We start from the raw sequence: 20,161 nt of genomic DNA, 5'->3' as shown, positions 1-20,161 counted from the left end.
TTATGAAGACATCACAACAGATATAGGTGCAAACCACAAAGCAAACCAAAAATTGCAAACTATGTGGCTAGACAAAGTTCTAGAATTTTCTTGTCTGCATGACTTTTCTCTGTTTTTGACAATGAATAAATTTTGAACAAATAGCTCTAATGCAGACACTGTAAACAGCAATATTGTAGCTCACATATAGCTCTACAAGTTCTTTGTTGACTACAAGTTGAGAATCTCTTGAGATTTTCTACTATCTTCTCTATTTGTACTGCCTGTATAGTAGTTTGCAGCAGCTTCTATCTATTTTGAACAGACAATATCTCCTCAACCATAGCCCAATTGATAATACTATAAACAAGACAGTTTTAGCTTGAATAGAGATTTAAAAGACTCTTCCTGGCTTTCAAATCACAATCCTTGAAGATTCTCTGATATTTGATGCTCATAATTGCTGTAGACAACTTTATGTTAGGGCATAGTCCAGATTTGAACTTCTGTCACATGCATAAAGGCATCAACCACTGTCATGCATCAAATTGAGGGTATCAAACAACCATCACTACAGGCATAAATTGGGTGCCTTATCACACCACTGGTAACTGACTGTATCACACCTGTACCTATGATCCAAGAGTATGCACGTATTCACCCGTATACTAAATTGAGAGAAGGAGCTGAGCTCTATGACAAGGGTATGAAGGGCTCAGGGCATTGCTTGTATCCATAAGTGTAAGTGAGCTTGATAGAGAGTGTCGATGAAGACGCACACTCTTTGACAATGCCAGCAATAAATAGAGTCCTGCAATAGGTCGTTTTTGCTTCTAGAGGGGTAATAGACGACCTCCCCCACTCGATTCACGCAATAGACACTCCAAAAAATCGAGGCAATCTATTCTACACGTCTCAAACAGTAAAAACGAGCTGATATTTGCCAAAAACAGCTCCCACAGGCAATCTATGGGTAGAAGAAGACTCCCACAACAACTATGGGCAAAGATAACCCTTCTTAGGCGAGAAACGAGCAAGTAACAAGCTCTGGGAAGCAGGAAACGGGCTGGAATCACTATTGTAGCAATAAAAACGAGATTCCCCTCCTCTGTTTTGAAGCCACAAGCGAGTATGAGCTCTCCCACAAACTTCCATAGCAACAGGGAAGCAGAGGGTAGCAAGACGGTAAGGAATGATAGCTCTAATACCACTTGATGGAGTGGAGGTCATAGTGGAGAGAGCAATGGGGGAGAGAGAGAGAGAGGGGGAGAGAGAGAGAGAGAGAGACACACACACACACACACACACACATGATATGGTGGGTGCTAACTAGTCCAACCAATACTACACCCTTATTGTCATTATATCCATAATAAAGAATACCCATGATACAAGTAAAATGGGTCAGGCCACCATCACCCCAACATACTATGCACCATTAAGGCTCATGGTGGGTTTAAGTTATTGTGCTAGTATATCTACTTATGCATTTCATTTCTTAATCAAATTCATCCACTAAAACTAAAACTATTTTCTTGGTTTTGGTTTGTTGAGACAGGTGAGTACTTTTAACGTTGAACTTCAATTGGAAAGGCATTGGAATCCATGCATCCTTATTGAGTATTTGTTTGATTATACAATGAAAATTTTAAGTCTTTCCTTGGAGAGGTGGACCGAGATGAGGAGAGAGGGCACAACTAGAGAGCACACCACAAATGACTAACTGTACACTAGATTTAGTTGAAAATGTAGAATATATACAAAGCCATTTAGGGTTAAGGTTAGGGTTAGGCATCTAACCCTTTCCTTTATAGCACTCTATTAGGTTAGTGCTATGCACATATGATCACATGATGTTGAGCGTGAACTCTCAACACCTTCCCTCAAGATCAACATCATGAAGTAGGCCTTCCCTCAAGATGATGATTCTGGGGAATCGAAGAAGGATTGAACATTACATTCCATCACACCCCTTTAATGGGAATGTTCTTCCTTAACATCAAACCAAGAGCTAGTCGATGTTTCTCAAAAAACTCTTTAGCGAGTGGTTTGGTAAAGATGTCTGCAACATTCTCTTGGTTATCACAATGTTGCAGTGTGATGTCACCAAGTAACACTCTTTCTCTGATGAAGCGCTCTTTGACATCAATGTGCTTTGTCCTGGAGTGGTATACTGGATTCCTTGAGTTGATTGATTATCACAGTATATTGCTGTTGGCTTTAATTCATCAGAGTAATCTATTTCTGACAATAGTCTTTTGAGCCATATAGCTCACATGCACTTGTAGTGAGTGCTCTATATTCTGCTTCAATCAAAGACAAAGAAACAGTTGGCTGTTTGTTTAACAGCCATGATATACCACCTTGACCAAGAAAAAATGCATATCCCTGTGTGAATCTCCTGGTCTCATGATCTCCAGCATAGTCATTGTCACAGTATCCATGCAACCATGGATGACTTCCTATGTATTCTATTCCAAACTATCTTGTACCTCTGATGTATCTCAAGACTCTTTTGGCTGCATTCCAATGATACTGTTTTGGATTGCCCATAAACTGTGCAAGTGAGCTTACTACATAACAAATAAATGGCCGTGTGATAGTGAGATATATAAGAGATCCGATGAGCTGCATGTAGTACCTGTCATTGACTGAAGGCTTTTTCTGAATCTTTAGTAATTCAAACTTTGTTCCATGGGAGTGGCTGCAATCTTGCAATCTACCATATGAAACTTCTTCAGGAGACTGTCAACATACTTGAGCTAACTCATGAAGGTGCTGTCTGAATCTCTCCATAACTCAAGACCAAGACAATAGTGCATAAGTCAAAGATCTTTCATATTGAACTCTGCAGATAAGTCTTGTTTTAGCTTTCTGATGAAGCTATCCTTGCTTCCTGTCACAATCAGATCATCTATGTACAAAAGTGCAATAGTAATGTCTTCCCCTTGAACTTTGTAGTAGAGAGTATGATCTGCATTGGACTTCATGTATCCTAGATCAACAAAATACTTGTCGATTCTACTTTACCAACTTCTAGGTGCTTGCTTTAAGCCATAGAGACTTTTCTTGAGGTGGAAAACCTTATTCTCCTTTCCTGGTTCAACATAACCTACTGGTTGTTGCATGTAGACTTCCTCGTCTAGGTAACCATTGAGAAATGCATTCTTGACATCAAGCTGATACACATTCCATCTGTTCAGTGTTGCTAGTGATATCAAGAACCGTATGGAATCCATCTTTGCTAGTGGAGCATAAGTCTCATCATAGTCCTGACCATATTGATGTGCAAATACTTTTGCAACTAGTCTGGCTTTGTATCTTTGAATACTTCCATCTGGATTGTACTTCACTTTGTATACCTATTTGTTTGCTATGGCCTTCTTTCCTAGTGGAAGGTCACATAATTCCCATGTATTATTCTTGTACAAAGCTTCCATTTCTTCATTCATAGCAATTTGCCATTCTAGCTTGTCCTAGAGAGAATTTAGGGCAACTATCAACTCAACCAAATCAACTAGCTTCTTGATGTGGTGACTGAGAGGCTTGGCTTCTCTTGGACTTTGCGATGGCAGATAGCAAGATACTTAGGCTACTAGGATGGCAGTAACATCTCAACAAAGCAACAGATTTCTCCCACACTAGAGAGAGTATAGCACAAGCTCTTGTATGGAGCTCAACTCTAGACTCTTCCTAGTAGGAGGTGCCCTCTTGGAAAACTAGGACCTCTTGGCCATGGCCTGGCATATAGCTTCATGCTAGTGTTTTCATAAATGATGCATATGATAGCTCAAGCGCCTAGTGCCCAACTTCTTGTGGCCAAAATCAGATGGTATGAGGAACATTAGAGCAGGGATCACTCGACAAATAGTGATCCTACCTTAGGTAGAGGTAGAATTTGACATCATTAGCCCGAAGATGTAGAGCAAAGCCCTTTTATGTACATTAGTGGTGTGGGGCCTCACCTTAAGCACGGATCCCTAAAAGCTCTTACGGATCTTAATATTAGTATATAAAAAATTTCCATCATTATTTTTTTCCCCACTAGATGTTAACCAACCTATTTTTAGAGAGTCTAGTCATCACTGCCTTGCAAACAAGGTGGAGACTATACATCCAACGAATGCGTTGCTCAGTGGCTACATAGAATACACCTATAGGTCAAGCCTAGTAGAAGTGTGCCTGCCTCTCTCATTTCCATATGACACATAGGGTGTAGATAATGTCTTGCTAGATGACAACTAGGGTGGCTGTTGGGGAGACCTAGTGGCCTCCCATCACTAAATTGTAGCGGGGAACCTAGATGTTCCAAGTAGTGATGTTGGACATGATCTCACATAATATATCCTCTAGAGGCATTGCATCCTATTCCTTTATCAAAAAGGCCTATTGATACTCGATCCTATACATTATAGACACCGGGTGGATGGAGAAGACGTGATCCCCCTATTAGAACATCTCTCTATAATTGAAGCAAGACATAGGTGCATGGGTGAGTGGTTTGGCTAAGCATGTGAAGAGGCAATGAGGTGCTAGGGGGTGGATTTGGGGATGAGGACCCAATCCAAATACTTGCATAAATCACTTACATCTGATTGGTTGTGCACTAGCTTAGCCAAAGCACTCACCCGTGCACCCATATCTTGCTTTAATTACACAGAGATATTCTAACATAGCGACATAGCCATCCCCCAAGTGAAGTCCCTTTGAATCTTCCGTTTCTTGACTACAATAATTGGCAGGGTAGCTCCAAAGACTACAAAATTGTTTTCATACCATGATTGACGCTATAGTGGCATCTACCATCAATGTGCATCTGCTGAGCCACAAGTAAAATGATGGCATATGGAGTACGAGTTGATGCTTTGGTTATTAGCAAGAATGCACTTCTTAAGGATGTCACTACTATGTGTTTAGTACTACGTATTTAGTAGAAACCTAACATGTGGACTTGGACTTACAATAGATTTTACAAATGTATATTTGCATTGGGTTTACCAAAGATATATGTCTTACATGCCAAATGGGTACTTTAGATAGGCACACTAGTTTTGAAACGGATATTGGGAAAGGTTACATCCCATAGTACTAGCTTGGTTACTGTTAATGTAGCAAATTATGTCACATTACTTGGTTTTTATTTGTAGCTACTATTGTGTCCAAAAGTTTCTCTTATAAGTTATTGAGTGTTGGTTGCCCATGGTATGAACTATTGGATTGGTATGGGCTCTTTGGTTCTTGATTTTGGTTCTACAATTATTTGAAATTATTTCAAGAGTGTGAAATTATTTTGGTAGATTGTAATAAATGAATGCATCTTGTAGCTTAAATAAATCACTATTTCCTTTGTTGGATTTTGAGGTACATGCTAGGTACCCTTACTATCATGTACACCTACTATCACATCATGTATACCCTTGCTATCATGGGCACGCTTACTATCATGGATACCCTTGCTATCATGAGTACTCTTACTATCATAGGTGCTCTTACTATCATGAGTGTTATCTCGTCTAAATAGTAGCCTAGCATGCTATGGTAGCTAGTTTCTGACATGATCACAAGCTACCACCCTAGTTCAAAATGAGATCGATTAGAAAAAACAAAGAGCTAAAAAGAGATGACTAGGAAAATTTGAGATAATGATCATGATTAAGATGGAACCTAGTCATCTAGCAACCTCAATCCTTGAAAGAACTCAACATAATTAATTTACATTCTATTTTAGGGTAGATATCTCTATAAAATCAAGCCTATTGTAGGGCTCCATATGTTTCTTGTCCTAGGCAGTCAATAAAGGATGCAATCTCATCAATGTAGAGCTCGAAGAGAGTCCATGAAAGGGGGCATCCCTGTTTCACTCTGATCGTGCTCTCAACCCAATCTAATAGACCTCTTTGCGCATGAACTCTCCCTCTAATGGACTCATATAGGCTCATCACCCCCCAGATCATGTGGACACATATGGGCTCATCACCCCCTAGATCATGACCTCTGGAATCTGCATCTTTTGAAGTCTCTTGAGACATTAAAAGCTCTTCGATGCTCAAGAATGCTCACATAGATGTAGATTATATGCATGATAAGGTGGTACAAAAAGTGGTTTTCAAGAAATTACTAGGTAGTTGCTCTTATGAGCGCTTGAAGGGGTCTTTTTGAGCTAGCTTTTGAAAATGCAAAAGATATTCATGCACACCTAAAGTGGGCAGTTGAACCCTAAGACACTCCACCCTCACATTGTCTCTAAAGTAACTATTCTTAGCTTTCTCTCTCTCTCTCTCTCTCTCTCTCTCTCTCTCTCTCTCTCTCTCTCATTGATCTTTGCTAGGGACCATGAGAATATGAAGCCAGGTGGAAAAGGGTGCAATGCAACAAAACAAAAGTGGAAATGTCACAACTACATGAGTCCATTGTAAATGCTGATGAAAGAAAGAGATACAAATTTTATCACAATTTTTTCTCAATAAATAACAAAACTAGATAGTGCATCAAAATAAGATATATGAAACTAGTTAATCATTCATCCTTGGAAGATGCTCAACTTTGAGGTAGCTCAAAAGTCTTTGGATGAGACATTTTTTAGCATCCATGAGGGTTTATAAAAATGCAAAATGGGGATATTTCCTTGCAACCAAATCTAGGCTTCTCCCTAAGGATGATGAAAGTCTCCCTGCATCCTCATGCTAATGAAAATGATCCAATAGCAACATTATGAAGAAATTGGTGTTCTCCTTTTGGTCAATGCAACTCGCATCTCACCAGTTAAAAGATGTATGCCACAAATAGATAGGGAGAAATTCATATGTGCGACACCCTACTAATCTTCTTAATGTACTCTAGGTTTGTGTTTTATCAACATCCTTATTGTTGCATTGCTAGTTAGCATTGTCTTGGGCCATTTGACATCATCCTTGAAATGTAGTTAGACAATCTTTAGGTTTTGGTTGGCAATCTAGGTATCAAGGAGAAATCAAGGATTTATTAATTATAACTACCTATTAGTAATTAAGGCACTACCAAGTACCATTTTGTATTGCTATCTAGTGAACAACCTAGCACTAACTAGCTCTACCTATCTAGAAACTTCCATTTTATTCTGCTTACTAGTGCTTATTAGCCGTTCCTAGCACTAGTAGAAGGTATGCAGTGCTACTTGTAAGTATATAGGTAGTACTTAGCTATACTTCATGCGAGTTAGTGTTAGTCAAGGATATTTCTAATTAGTGCTAGTAGGTAGAGTGAGTTAGTGTTGCATGTTTATTATTAGTACTAGTTGATAGTACTTGTTAGTGCCACATATTCATAGTTGATGCTAGTAGTGCTAGTTATGTCACATAATTATAGTTGGTGCTAGTTATTCATAGTTGATGCTAGTAGTGCTAGTTATGTCACATTATTATAGTTGGTGCTAGTTGGTACCACATATCAATAGTGGTAGTTCTTCTACTACTATTTAGTACCTCTAAAATTGGTGTTCAGTGCTAGCTAGTGATCTCATGCAAGGAACAAAATGAGATACAATTCTTGCACTAGAATTCAAACAAGGCCAAAAATCTTGTTTAAATAACATATTTTTGGATAAGAGGTGAGATTCAAAGAATCATCCATTTCTTCATATATGATGATAAGGCACATGACACTCTATTTGTTCAACACTAGTTCAAGCTATATCACAGGGTTTCTACTACAAGATTTACTAGTAAAATAACATTGGGTTTGGTTAAACGATGCACATTCTTAGTTTAAAGTGAAGTAGCCATTCTTCTTTGTTGCTAGGTATCCTAATTGGTCGAAAGATGACATGGAATTATTTTGGATCTGGGCATAAAAAGGGGGAGCATAATGGAGTAGGGGCTATTGTGAAGAGATCTTGATGCATAAGACATAGCTGAAGGTAAATTAAGCAAAGCTACAATGTTTTGTCAATGTAGCAAATTTTTGAGGAGTTTTCTTTGATTAAAATTCTCAAATGGAGCTCAAGCCACCTATCCATCAAAAGAAAGGGATATAACAAAAGTGGACAAAGTGGACATATTTGTAAGAGAAAATTTTGACCCTATTCCAATGGTGTGATCAATGATCATTGCACTCTGTCTCTGGATTCTTATATTACAAATGGATGGGGAGAAAAACATGAAAGCTATCATGCTACTAAATGCTTACATACATGGTTTTGGAAAAGATGTTGTAGCAAAGCATATGTGGCATATTGGGAATCAAATTATTATGCCTAGAGAGGGCATGGACATTGAACAAGACCTATGTGATGATCTTGCACATGTAGGGCATAATGATAAACTTAGTGATGCTCTTTGTATTGGAGACAATTTTTTTGTTAATGTAGAGCTAGACAATGCTAAGGGGGTGGACCTTTACATCATAAAACGCACTATAAGCTTGTGAATTAGACCATAAAGGATGGATTGGTAATTTTGGGTGAAGGGTTTCTTCTATGGCAAGAAGGATAATCACTCTTATTATGTTCTTAATACTCAGCCTAAGATTCTTACATACTCTCATCTTGTCAGAAATTTCAATGATGGACGTTAAGGATGGTGATAAAAAGCTCTTTTTCCTATTAGATGAAGTACATGAAGTCATATAACATGGTATTTGAAATGTAAACATGATTTTGTTTTATGGCAAGAAGGACAATCACTCTTATTATGTTCTTGATATACAACCTAAGGTTCTTACATACTCTCATCTTGTCAGAGATTCAATGATGGTCGGTAAGGATGGTGACAAAAAGCTCTTTTTTCTATTAGATGAAGTACATGAAATCATAGGACATGCCATTTGAAATGTACACATGAGTTTGCATACAAGGATGGGAAGATCCTTGTTGCTAAGAGAAAGACTGTAGCAAATAAGAGGAGCAAAGTATTTTATTTTGATTGATGGAATGTATGTGATTGTTTATCATGTTGGAGTTCAAGTTATTTAGTGCTAGTGTGTATACACATGATCCATGCATCATATTATTGATAGTATTAGCACTAACACTAGTGCTAACTATGAGTAAAATTAGCATCAACTAGCTCTAGGTCTAGCTATTTGACGTATCTTATGGACTTCCTTTGTTCCAAACTAAGTTCCCAAGATTATGCATAGATAGCTGAGAGTTTGAGTTTATCTTTTTTTGTGTTGTTGTAAAAACAATTTTTGTGTTGGAGAGTTACATTTTCAATTGTAATTGGTCATCATGTTGGAGTTCAATAGTTAGGGCTAATGTTGGTGTGTACACACACAATCTATACAACATAAAAGTGCTAGTACTAGTACTAGTAGTAGGTTTAGCACTAGCTAGTACTAATTAGTAACACTAAGTAGCTCTAACTGCTAGCACTAACATTAACCAATTGCATTAAGTAGTAGCAATAACTAGCTCTAGATCTAGCTCATTGACATATCTAATAAGATAATAGGGAATTTCCTACACTCCAAGTTATGGGGGGAAAATAGAGGAGAGGTCGATGGTTCATTCTATTTGCTTGTTTCACTTTTATAATAATTATATTTGAGCAACTCTAAGGGCCTACCTAGGTGGGCTACTGATAGGTGTTGGACACAGGTAAATAAAACAAGTGTGACTTATTTCTAGGATACTTAAAAAAAATTCAATGGGAAGGAATAAATGCATTGCTAGAAAAACAACGTTATAACACATTAGTTTGAAGACAAGTGGCAACATTTTTGTCTATGAAAAAGAAATCAAGCCAATATAAACCTTCAACACAAAAATAGTATACAATTCCAACCCAAAAAATACTATTAAGTTGCAATGTATTACTCCAATACAAAAGATAAGCACATTAAAGTATATTAAAGGGTACTAATAGAGATAAGCATATGGATTTTTATTCAAGTCAAGATACAAAAAAGAGACAGAACATTAAATTAATATCTTTAATTATGTACAACATGGTCTAAACACAAAAGAGAGTGTTTTATAATGATTTCTTAAAGGGTATAGAATGAGGTCTTAAAACAAAAGCCATTGCAAAACCTTCTTGCCCTCCTCATCACCGTTCATCAAATTGTCTCTAGATGCAAATGTTCTGTGTGATTATTTGATCCCAATCAACACCATATCCACTAGGCCACACAATTATAATTAACCTACTCTTGATGCGACAATAATGCAAACTTGGGTATAATTATGCATGGAATTGGCATGTTCCTACCACTCTTGTACAAGCTATCGTCGCAGAGTAGTGTGTGTATTCATCATACCGGGAATGTTGTTAGGAGAAACAATGAAGAAGCAGAATGTGTAAAATACACAATACAGAAAGCGCACGGAATGGAAGAGAATGAGAGACACCGATATACATGTTTCACCCAGTGTGGTCTACGTCCACGAAGAAATAGCCAGTCTTGCGCTTTTCTTTTAAATGTTAAAAAACATGCTTGAAAAGGGCAAATCACAAAGATTATGTATAATAATACCTACCTTAGCTATTAAATGCTGGTGTTACTTGGTGCTACTCACTGCTATTTAGTGTTGTTTAGTGCTATTACTATTAGTCTATTGCTATTCAATGCTAGTGCTAATACTACTGCTAGTTATTTGCTAATGTTGGTTACTATCAAATTGCAATGTATCATTAACGACCATGAACTACCCTAGAACTATTACTAAATAGCACTAGAACTCCTAATATCTAGCAATAGAACTACCACTAACTAGTAGTAATTGGCACTATCATTAACTCACATTATCACTAAATATAGCACTAACTAACAATATCTCCAACTAGGTCTACTTAGTGCTAGTTAGTGCTAGATGTACTTAGTGCTATTGTTGGTGAATGCTAACCTCTACCATGGGGTTTTATATTGACATCTTGTGCTTGGGCTCCCACCACCATTGACCTTGAAACTTCCGTAATCTATGGTCTGCAATCATGATATGTGCAAAAATTTTGTGTTATGCATAACTAAGCAAATCACAATAGAGGGTAGAAGTTTTTGCATAGTAAGATGTAAATACCCTATACATCATCATTGTGGATGCTGAGCCTACATACTATAAAATTGTCAACAATAATAAATAGAGTGGAGTCCCTATAATTGTGCACGTGTGGCACTTGAAGGCAACAATGCCAGAGAGGCCTTGCTCTCCACATGTTGGAGCATCTTTAGAGTGAATTCCATATATGCATTGACTTTCTAATAAGCTAAGTGCTTTTAAGCTCCAAAATGAATGTAAACGAGTAGCATATCTCCATAGCATCCACAACTTTGCTAATGCTATCATCTCTATCTTCCATATAAGCATATACTGACCTTAGAGTATCAATCCTAACGTACAAATTTTGTTTTCTTGAGTCATCAATAGCATTTTGATAGGGCTCCATAGCCACTAGCTATGTCCATGTTCACTTTGTAGGACAACTATCTTCACCCCTTGATTCTAATGTTGCTAGCATTTGGTGTCTTTAAGCAATGTAGTTGCTATATCATACTCCTTCATTGCTACTGCCAGTTTCCCTTTCCTATCTACCAGAAGTTAGCGTGCAAATGTTCTATTCAAGTCTCTCTCTCTTCTTCAATGTTCATTGCTACCAACCTTAGCATGTTCCATATTCTCTCTCTCTCTCTCTCTCTCTCTCTCTCTCTCTCCAAAAGTTTGCTGGGACACTTGTCACTAGAATGATGAGTCAATTGCACCTTTCCAAAAAGTTTGTTGGTACACCTACTCCCTCACACGATGACTCAATTACACCTTTCAAAAGCCTTATTCCCCCCTACTAGTTGTTACTGACAAGATACTAGTGGACACAACTAACTAGCATGTGCAAGTGTACCCCCTCATCATGCATCTACCTTGCATCTCTCTCAAATCCTTGTAGTAGTTTGGAATTAAATCACCAAATACATTTTTGTATGTCTAGATCAGTCATTGTATTGATTTTTTTGAAGTTATTGCCATTCATTCATATATGCATAAACCATAGGTTTGATTTAAGCTGTCCTAAAGTTATGTCTTGAAACCGGCCTCTAATCACTCAGAGGGCAGTGGAACTAAACCTTTAATCACTTCAGCACTTATTTACAGCTCACAAAGCATATATCACAACCATTAACCATTGCATGATCACCATTTGGCATTTACCCATTTGTTCACAAACAAAACCACTGAAAAAGGGATGGAGGCTAGAATGCCCTTCTCAACAAACATAGACAAGTGCACCCGATTGGCCCCAAACACCGTGGCACCCCTTTCGGTATTTCTTTATATTTCACAGTGAAATGATTACGAGTTGCATCTGGGAGACCTTCCCTGCAACTGATCACGCAGCCCCAATTCACTAAGCCTTTGCAAGGCTTTCAAGCATAGAACACCATCACATAAGTGCACTTAACCCATAGGCTCAATCCAAAGGCACTCCGAGTGCAATTCCATTGGCTGTCCAGATGCAATCACACTGCACCCCAGCTGCACTCTCTTTGAGTGGTTTCCAGATGGCATTCACAAAGCTTTTCAAAGCTCCAAAATAAAATCAGCAAAGTACCCAACCAAAGAACGACTCATGTAGCACTGCCTGGGCACCTGTGAGCCAAGAAAGAGGCGGCACACAAGGCCAACTAATAGCTTATGGCAAAATGAAATTGCAGCAGCAAAATCACAACTCACCAAGCACTGAAAACTCAAACCAAGTCCTCAATCGCCAAGACGACATAGTAGCCAATGCCTAATTGCATTCTCTGCCAAAGAGGAGTGCAAAGGCATGAAGAAAGAGCATTTCCAAGAGCCGACCAGCAAGAATTCCACTGAAAAACATGAAAAGAAGCACTTCTCTTGCGAAGAAATGGGAGTTCTTGGGCTCAAAAGAAGCATGCTTCAGAGACGAATGCATTGAGAAGGTTTTGGAGAAGTTTCATCGTCGAAAAGTCCTCCAAAACCAAGAAAAACTAGTCAACCAGCGTGTGGGACCACTCGAAATTCACACTCGAAATTCAACAGAAAGCTGTAGCTTTGCAAGAGGAGAGGCCCAAGAGACGGTAGAAGTAAAAAGGTCCAGAAAAAGCCACTTTTGCAAATTCGAACAGCAAAATAAGTGCTCAACTCTGCCCATTCTACCAAACGCACGGAGGGAAAAGCATATCACTACGAAGGGGAGGCAGAGGGGAAGCCATCGGGCCAAACGGAAGTCGAGGAATCCAAGCAGCTAAGGAGTTATGAAGAAAAATGGAATTCAACTGAAGGAAGCTGAAAAACCAGTCCAAAATCTCAACAAAGGGAGAAGATGAGAGAGAAAACCACACATGTGAAGTTTAGAAGGCCCAAGAAGGTCCAGGAATGGCAAAGGAGCATGTAGAAGACACTAGAGCCACCTGGAACTCTAGGGGGGCCACTAAAGGTACATGGCCCTCTAGGGGGCCCATTAAAAATGCCACATCATCATTTCCCAACAACCACTCTTTTAATTCCTTGGAATGCCTTTGGGCCTAGGGATTAATTATGCTTATGTGCTAGGCACCATGCCACGTTTAATTAAACATTATTAAGCCCATGCTTGGACTTTTAAAACCAAAGTTGTCATGGTCTTGTAGTACATTAAAGTACTTAGAATTTCATGCCCCCATGACATACCCCTCTCTTGAAATAGCAAACCACAATTTGCTGCCCCAAAACACAGGAATGAGCATGAAATATAGCATGAAAGAGTATACAAGAAAGCCGCAGCTATAGTATACAGAGACAGTGAAAATATGGCTAGGAGAGGCATGCATCCATCCATATACACTGCTCAAAATCTATGTGATCATCGGTGATCAATAGTCAAGATGCATCAATATCATGAAGTCTCACAACAGAAATACTGTCAGCTTAGTATCTCGGATGAAACATACAATGTCATCAAGCGACCTCATGAAATCATGGTGAGCCCATCTGTACTGAGGGAGTGGAGGTGCTACCCCCCTCTCAAACACCAAGTAATGCTCCAGACGCTCACTCTGCTGAACTACCTGTAGGAGCCCGGACCGCAGTCGGCGGTTCTAATTGGAAAGCATCAAGGTAAAGCTGCAATATCCTAGGTGAATCTGCCAGTTCACCTTCCTCCATCCATTTCGCATCAAGTGATGGGTAATTTAATTTTACCAAGTAGCGACGGATAACTTTACCCTTGAGCTTTCTATCTCTGTGTGCCAGAATCTACTTAGGGACCAGAAGTTCATCTTGTTCTTCCACTTCAGGCTGCACCTCATCAGGTAAATCCTCAGGAATATCTCCATGATATTGCTTTAATAAGCTGACATGAAAGGCATTATGTATCTTCCAATGCGGAGGCAACTTCAGCCTGTTAGCCTGTAAGCTAGCTCGTTTATCTTTTTAGAAACCTGGAAAGGACCATAGTAACGCATGTTCAACTTTGTGTACAACCTTTCCTTGCCTTTCTTATTTTTCAGCCTTGCCTTCTGAAAATGCAGCAAAACCCAATTACCTTCTATGAATACCAATTCCCTACGGTGCTTATCTGCTGCTCTTTTCTGCTTGTCCTGACTTCTTTACAAGGCATATTTGATCTTCTTGTAAGCCTCTTCAAGGCTTTCCACAAAACGATCAGCTTCGAAGATTTTCTCTTTTGTATGCAAAATGGGAGGTATCTTCCTGGCACCTTCCACTATTTCAAAAGGTGCTTACCCTGTGGATGTGTGTACTGTATTATTGTAAGCATATTCCAGCAAAGGCAAATAATGCTCCCATTTGCTTTTGTGGTCTGAGACATAGCATTTAAACATATCCAAGATGGTAGAGTTTTCCTGCTCCAATTGTCCATCAGACTGAGGGTGAAAAGATGACAAAAAATTTAGCGTAGTGCCCATATTTTCAAACAGCCCTCTCCAAAAGAGGCTGGTCATCCTCGGATCTCTATCACTAATTATGGATTCACACATTCCATGATACTTGAAGACATGCTGCAAAAACAATTTGGCCATTTGATCTGCTGTGATTTTCTTTCTTACTGGCACAAAGTGGGCTTGTTTGCTAAACCTGCAAATTATTGTCCACAATCCATCATGTCCAGTAGGAGTACGTGGAAGATCAAACACAAAATCCATAGCTATGCTTTGCCATGGTCTATCCGGAATTGGCAAAGGGTGTAACAACCCAGGTGCCTTCTGCCTGTCAAACTTTACTTTCTAACAAACCATGCATGTTCTCACATATTCTTCCACAGCTTTCCTCAAAGATGGCCAATAAAAGTATTGTTCCACTGCTGTAATTGTTGTTGTAATTCCCCTATGTCCTGCATATGGAGGAGCATGACTTTCCATTATAACTTTCTGTTGCATCTGATCAGTGACACAGAGTCATCCATGCATCAAAATGAAACGCTCTTTCAACATATAGTGATCATGCCTTTGACCATCAGAAAGCTGATAAATAAATAATTGAAAAATCAGCATCATTAACATATTGATCTTTCATCACATCTAACACATTGTTGTAAGCAATGCTCACTGCTGAAACACTAGGTTTCTTGGAGACTGCTTCAGGCTGTGGTTTCCTGGAAAGTGCATCAGCCATGACATTTTTGTTACCCAGCACATGTACAATTTGAAAATGAAACATTAAGAGGAGTTAGCCCATCTCATGTGCTTTTCAGATAATTTTCTCTACGTGAGAAAATATCTAAGTGATTGATGATCTGTCTGCACATAAAAATCAGCTCCAAGAAGGTAATGTTTCCATGTGGTCAAAGCATGTATCACTGCTAGCATTTCCTTCTCGTATATCTGCAAGTACAATTCAGCATCTTTGAGAACTCTACTCTCATATGCAACCACTATGCCATCTTGCATCAAAGTGCCTCCTATGCTGTTCCCACATGCATCACAAGTTACAGCAAAGGGTTTTGCAAGATCTGGCAAGATAATAACGGGTTTAGAACACAACTTTTGCTTCAGGTCTTCAAAAGCTGCATTTTCCTTTGGTCCCCACCAAAACGGTATAGCTTTCTTTTGTAAAGCATGCAAGGGAGAAGCAATTTCTGCAAAGTACTTTATAAACCTCCGATAGTATGAACACAACCCAAGAAAGCTTCTGACTTCATGTAGATTTTTCAAAATTGGCCAACTCCTTATGGCCTCAACTTTTGCAGGATCCATCTTGACTCCATCCTTTGACACTATATGACCGAGAAAATGAATCTCATGCATAAAGAACTCACTTTTCTTGGTGTTTATTAATAGCTTGTGTCTTTTCAACTCTTGAAACACAATAGTGAGGTGTTTCCTGTGCTCCTGCTCATTTTTAGAGAACACAATGATGTCATCGAAGAAAGTGCCCACAAACTTTCTGTGTGCTCTAAAAATTATGTCCATCATTCTATTGAAAGTGGCAGGTGCATTAGTCAAAACCAAAGGCATCACAAGGAACTCATATAAGCCAAATGAAGTGCAAAAGGCAATCTTGTAGACATCTTCAGGCCGTATCCTTATGTGATGGTATCCACTTTTAAGGTCAATACGACTTAACATTAAGGAACCTTCCAACCAATCCAATATATCATCAATGCGTGGAATTGGAAAACGGTTCTTAATTGTGACTTTATTCAAAGCCCTATAATCAATACACATTCTCCAACTGCCATCCTTCTTTTGCACAAGCAACACAGGGGAACAGTAAGGAGAATTACTTGGCTGTATTAATTCCTTTTCCAAGAGTTTCTTCACTTGTGACATTATCTCTTCCTGTTGTGCCTTACTGACATGATAGGGAGCTATATTAGGCAGTGAGCTTCCTGGAATTATATCAATTTGATGATCCTCGGGCCTCTTGGGAGGTAATTCTTGAGGAAGTGCATCTGAGAAACAATCCTAAAAATCTGAAATAAAAGCAGCCCTTTCTCTATCTAAAGCAGAAAGAGTAGAGCCTTCCTGAACTGGTTGGTTGTCCTCTTTGACAAAAATCAAGTACACTAAAATATGACGCTTTATTACATTGGAAATACAAGAAGCTGAAACTACAGGGATGGACTCCCCTTTCAACTTTACATCAAGTACATGATTTTTGCCTCTATGAGTTAAAGAAATCTTCTTGTTTCTCATCTGCACATCAGCCCCCACCCTGTACATCCAAGGCATCCCAAGCAAAGCATCACACTCTGGCAAAGGCATAATGTAGAAGTCCTCTGCATCCTGATATCCCTGGATATGCATCCTCAACTTGCGAATGATAGGAGTGACAGGTGTGTTGAGTTCAGGGTTGGCATATCACACATGCCGGATGGCCACATTTCCTTAGGCTCGATGCCAAGCCTTCCTACCATATCAAGAGTTATGAAATTCACCTTTGCCCCAGAATCAAAGAAAAACAAACAATTCTGATTTTTTATTTTTCCCCATGCTCTGCACATCTCAGTCTTTTTCGTTTCTTCTTCATCATGTGCATGTGGCAAACTCCCAATCACATCTGGAAGAAGTCTTGCGGAAGGTTTAGGCCTTTTGCCCTTCTGATCAGCCTATTTATCACCATTCTTATCGTCATCTGACCCATCTCTTTTCTTGAATGGGCAATCATAACAGCGTGTCCCTCTCCTTTGCATATAAAACATTTGTTTTGATCCATGAGTGACTTTTTCTCTTCATCAGTTAACTTGGTACGGAGCTGTTTATTAGGCTGTCCACACCTTTGACCAGCTTTGAATTGGGCTTTTCCTCCCTTTTGAAACGGTTGTTTGCCATATTTTTTATTTTCAGATTTGATGTCCTTATCCTAGTGTTTGGCAGCCCGTTTGTTATCTTCTTTCTTGCTGTCCATAAAGCCCAAATTCTTCTCCTGCATTCATGCATATGCTGTCCTTGCATTCTCAATTAATTGAGTCATAGAACCCACCTTGGTTTTGATGCAATAATCACGTAGCTCACTAGGCAATCCACAACAGTACCTCTCTATTTGCTCTTTCAAAGAAACATGCCTGTAAGAGCTCAATGGCAGCAAAACATCCCAAAACCTCTTGGTGTAATCATCAAGATTCTTGCAAAGTTTGTATGACAAGTCACGCCAGTGTGAAAGTACTTCAACTTCAAAAGTTGGAGTAAGCCACGTAGAAGAGAACACTTGCTTAAATTCCAGCCAAGTAGCAGGTGCATCTCCATGAAGCATAAGGTTGGTGTACCACTTAAGTGCATTGCCTTTCAAAAATGTGGCGACCTTCCTCATCTTGGATGCTTCTGTAAACAAACCCCCAAGAAATGCAGCATCAAACTGTTGAAGGAATGTGAGGGCTTTGTACCTGTCCTGTACTCCATTATATGTATCAAACTTGACATGAGAACCACCATCCTTAAATTCTTTATATACATTTGATATTGGCTGTCCCAAAGATGGCTGTATATTTGCAGCATTCCCTTCACTAGGGAGAGCCATGCTTGGCTGAACATTAGGCATGGGAGCATATGATGTGGCTTGCATGCTTGGCTGCATTCCCACATTGTCATACATGGCTTGCTTTCTATGCCCAATTGGCAGTGAAATCAACATAGCATCAAAGATAGAATCTGTACCAAAATATTTAGATTGCTGCCTCAAATATGGCTGAGGTGGTTGAGCCACATTTATGGACTACACATTATTATTTTGAGGAGTAGAAGTACCCAAACCAAGGCCTTGTGCTGGCTGCTCATACTGTTGCACTAGCTGTACTTTTTGTACCTCTTTTTCAAGTGCTCTTTTGGGTGATTCCTCTCTCTTGGAAGTCACTTTCTGAGTCATTTTTTATTGCTGTCCCTCATGGGAAACTGATGCATGAGTGTGCGGTCTGCCATGAGAAGCTAATGCATGTGTGTACTCACTCTTTCCGTGCTTGTGCTTTCTTGATTTCTTCTTCTTCTTGGCATTTGTTTGCACAATCTGAGCCAAATTTTGAGCCAGCTGAGTCAAAGCAGTCACTGCACTTGCAAGCTGTGCATTCAACATAGTAGCATCATTTGACTCACTGCTAGAACTAGTATCACCATTGAGCTCAGTTGTAGCTTCATCATTAAGGCTTTCCTGCCTTCTCCTTTGAGGAGTTGTGGAGCTCTCTTGCTCATGGGTACTCACAATGTTTATGGTTGTAATATTCAGCTGTCAAAAAGTGCAGCAAAGATATCCTTCCACCAAACTACCGAGGCCCATCTCTTGAGAAAGAGTATGTGGTATCCCAGCAATGGAACCAATGAAACCGGCCTCTAATCACTCAGAGGGCAGTGGAACTAAACCTTTAATCACTTCAGCACTTATTTACAACTCACAAAGCATATATCACAATCATTAACCATTGCATGATCACCATTTGGCATTTACCCATTTGTTCACAAACAAAACCACTGAAAAAGGAATGGAGGCTAGAATGCCCCTGCTCAACAAACATAGACAAGTGCACCCGATTGGCCCCAAACACCGTGGTACCCCTTTTGGTATTTCTTTATATTTCACAGTGAAATGATTACAAGTTGCATCTGAGACACCTTCCCTGCAACTGAGCACGCAGCCCCAATTCACTAAGCCTTCGCAAGGCTTTCAAGCATAGAACACCATCACATAAGTGCACTTAACCCATAGGCTCAATCCAAAGGCATTCTCTTTTCCGAGTGCAATTCCATTGGCTGTCCAAATGCAATCACACTGTACCCCAGCTGCACTCTCTTTGAGTGGTTTCCAGATGGCATTCACAAAGCTTTTCAAAGCTCCAAAATAAAATCAGCAAAGTACCCAACCAAAGAATGACTCATGTAGCACTGCCTGGGCACATGTGAGCCAAGAAAGAGGCGGCACACGAGGCCAACCAATAGCTTATGGCAAAATGAAATTGCAGCAGCAAAATCACAACTCACTAAGCCCTGAAAACTCGAACCAAGTCCTCAATCGCCAAGAGGCCGTAGTAGCCAATGCCTAATTGCATGCTCTGCCAAAGAGGAGTGCAAAGGCATGAAGAAAGAGCATTTACAAGAGCTGACCAACAAGAATTCCACTGTAAAAGGTGAAAAGAAGCACTTCTGTAGCGAAGAAATGGGAGTTCTTGGGCTCAAAAGAAGCGCGCTTCAAAGAGGAATGCATTGAGAAGGTTTTGGAGAAGTTTCATCGCCGAAAAGTCCTCCAAAACTGAGAAAAACCAGTCAACTAGCACGTGGGACCACTCGAAATTCAACAAAAAGCTGTAGCTTTGCAAGAGGAGAGGCC

The sequence above is a fragment of the Dipteris shenzhenensis genome, chromosome 20, assembly GCF_047967505.1.
Source record: "Dipteris shenzhenensis isolate YYH24624 ecotype China chromosome 20, Dip_SZ_1.0, whole genome shotgun sequence".
NCBI lineage: Eukaryota > Viridiplantae > Streptophyta > Polypodiopsida > Gleicheniales > Dipteridaceae > Dipteris > Dipteris shenzhenensis.
Note: the sequence above shows the minus strand (reverse complement) of the source record.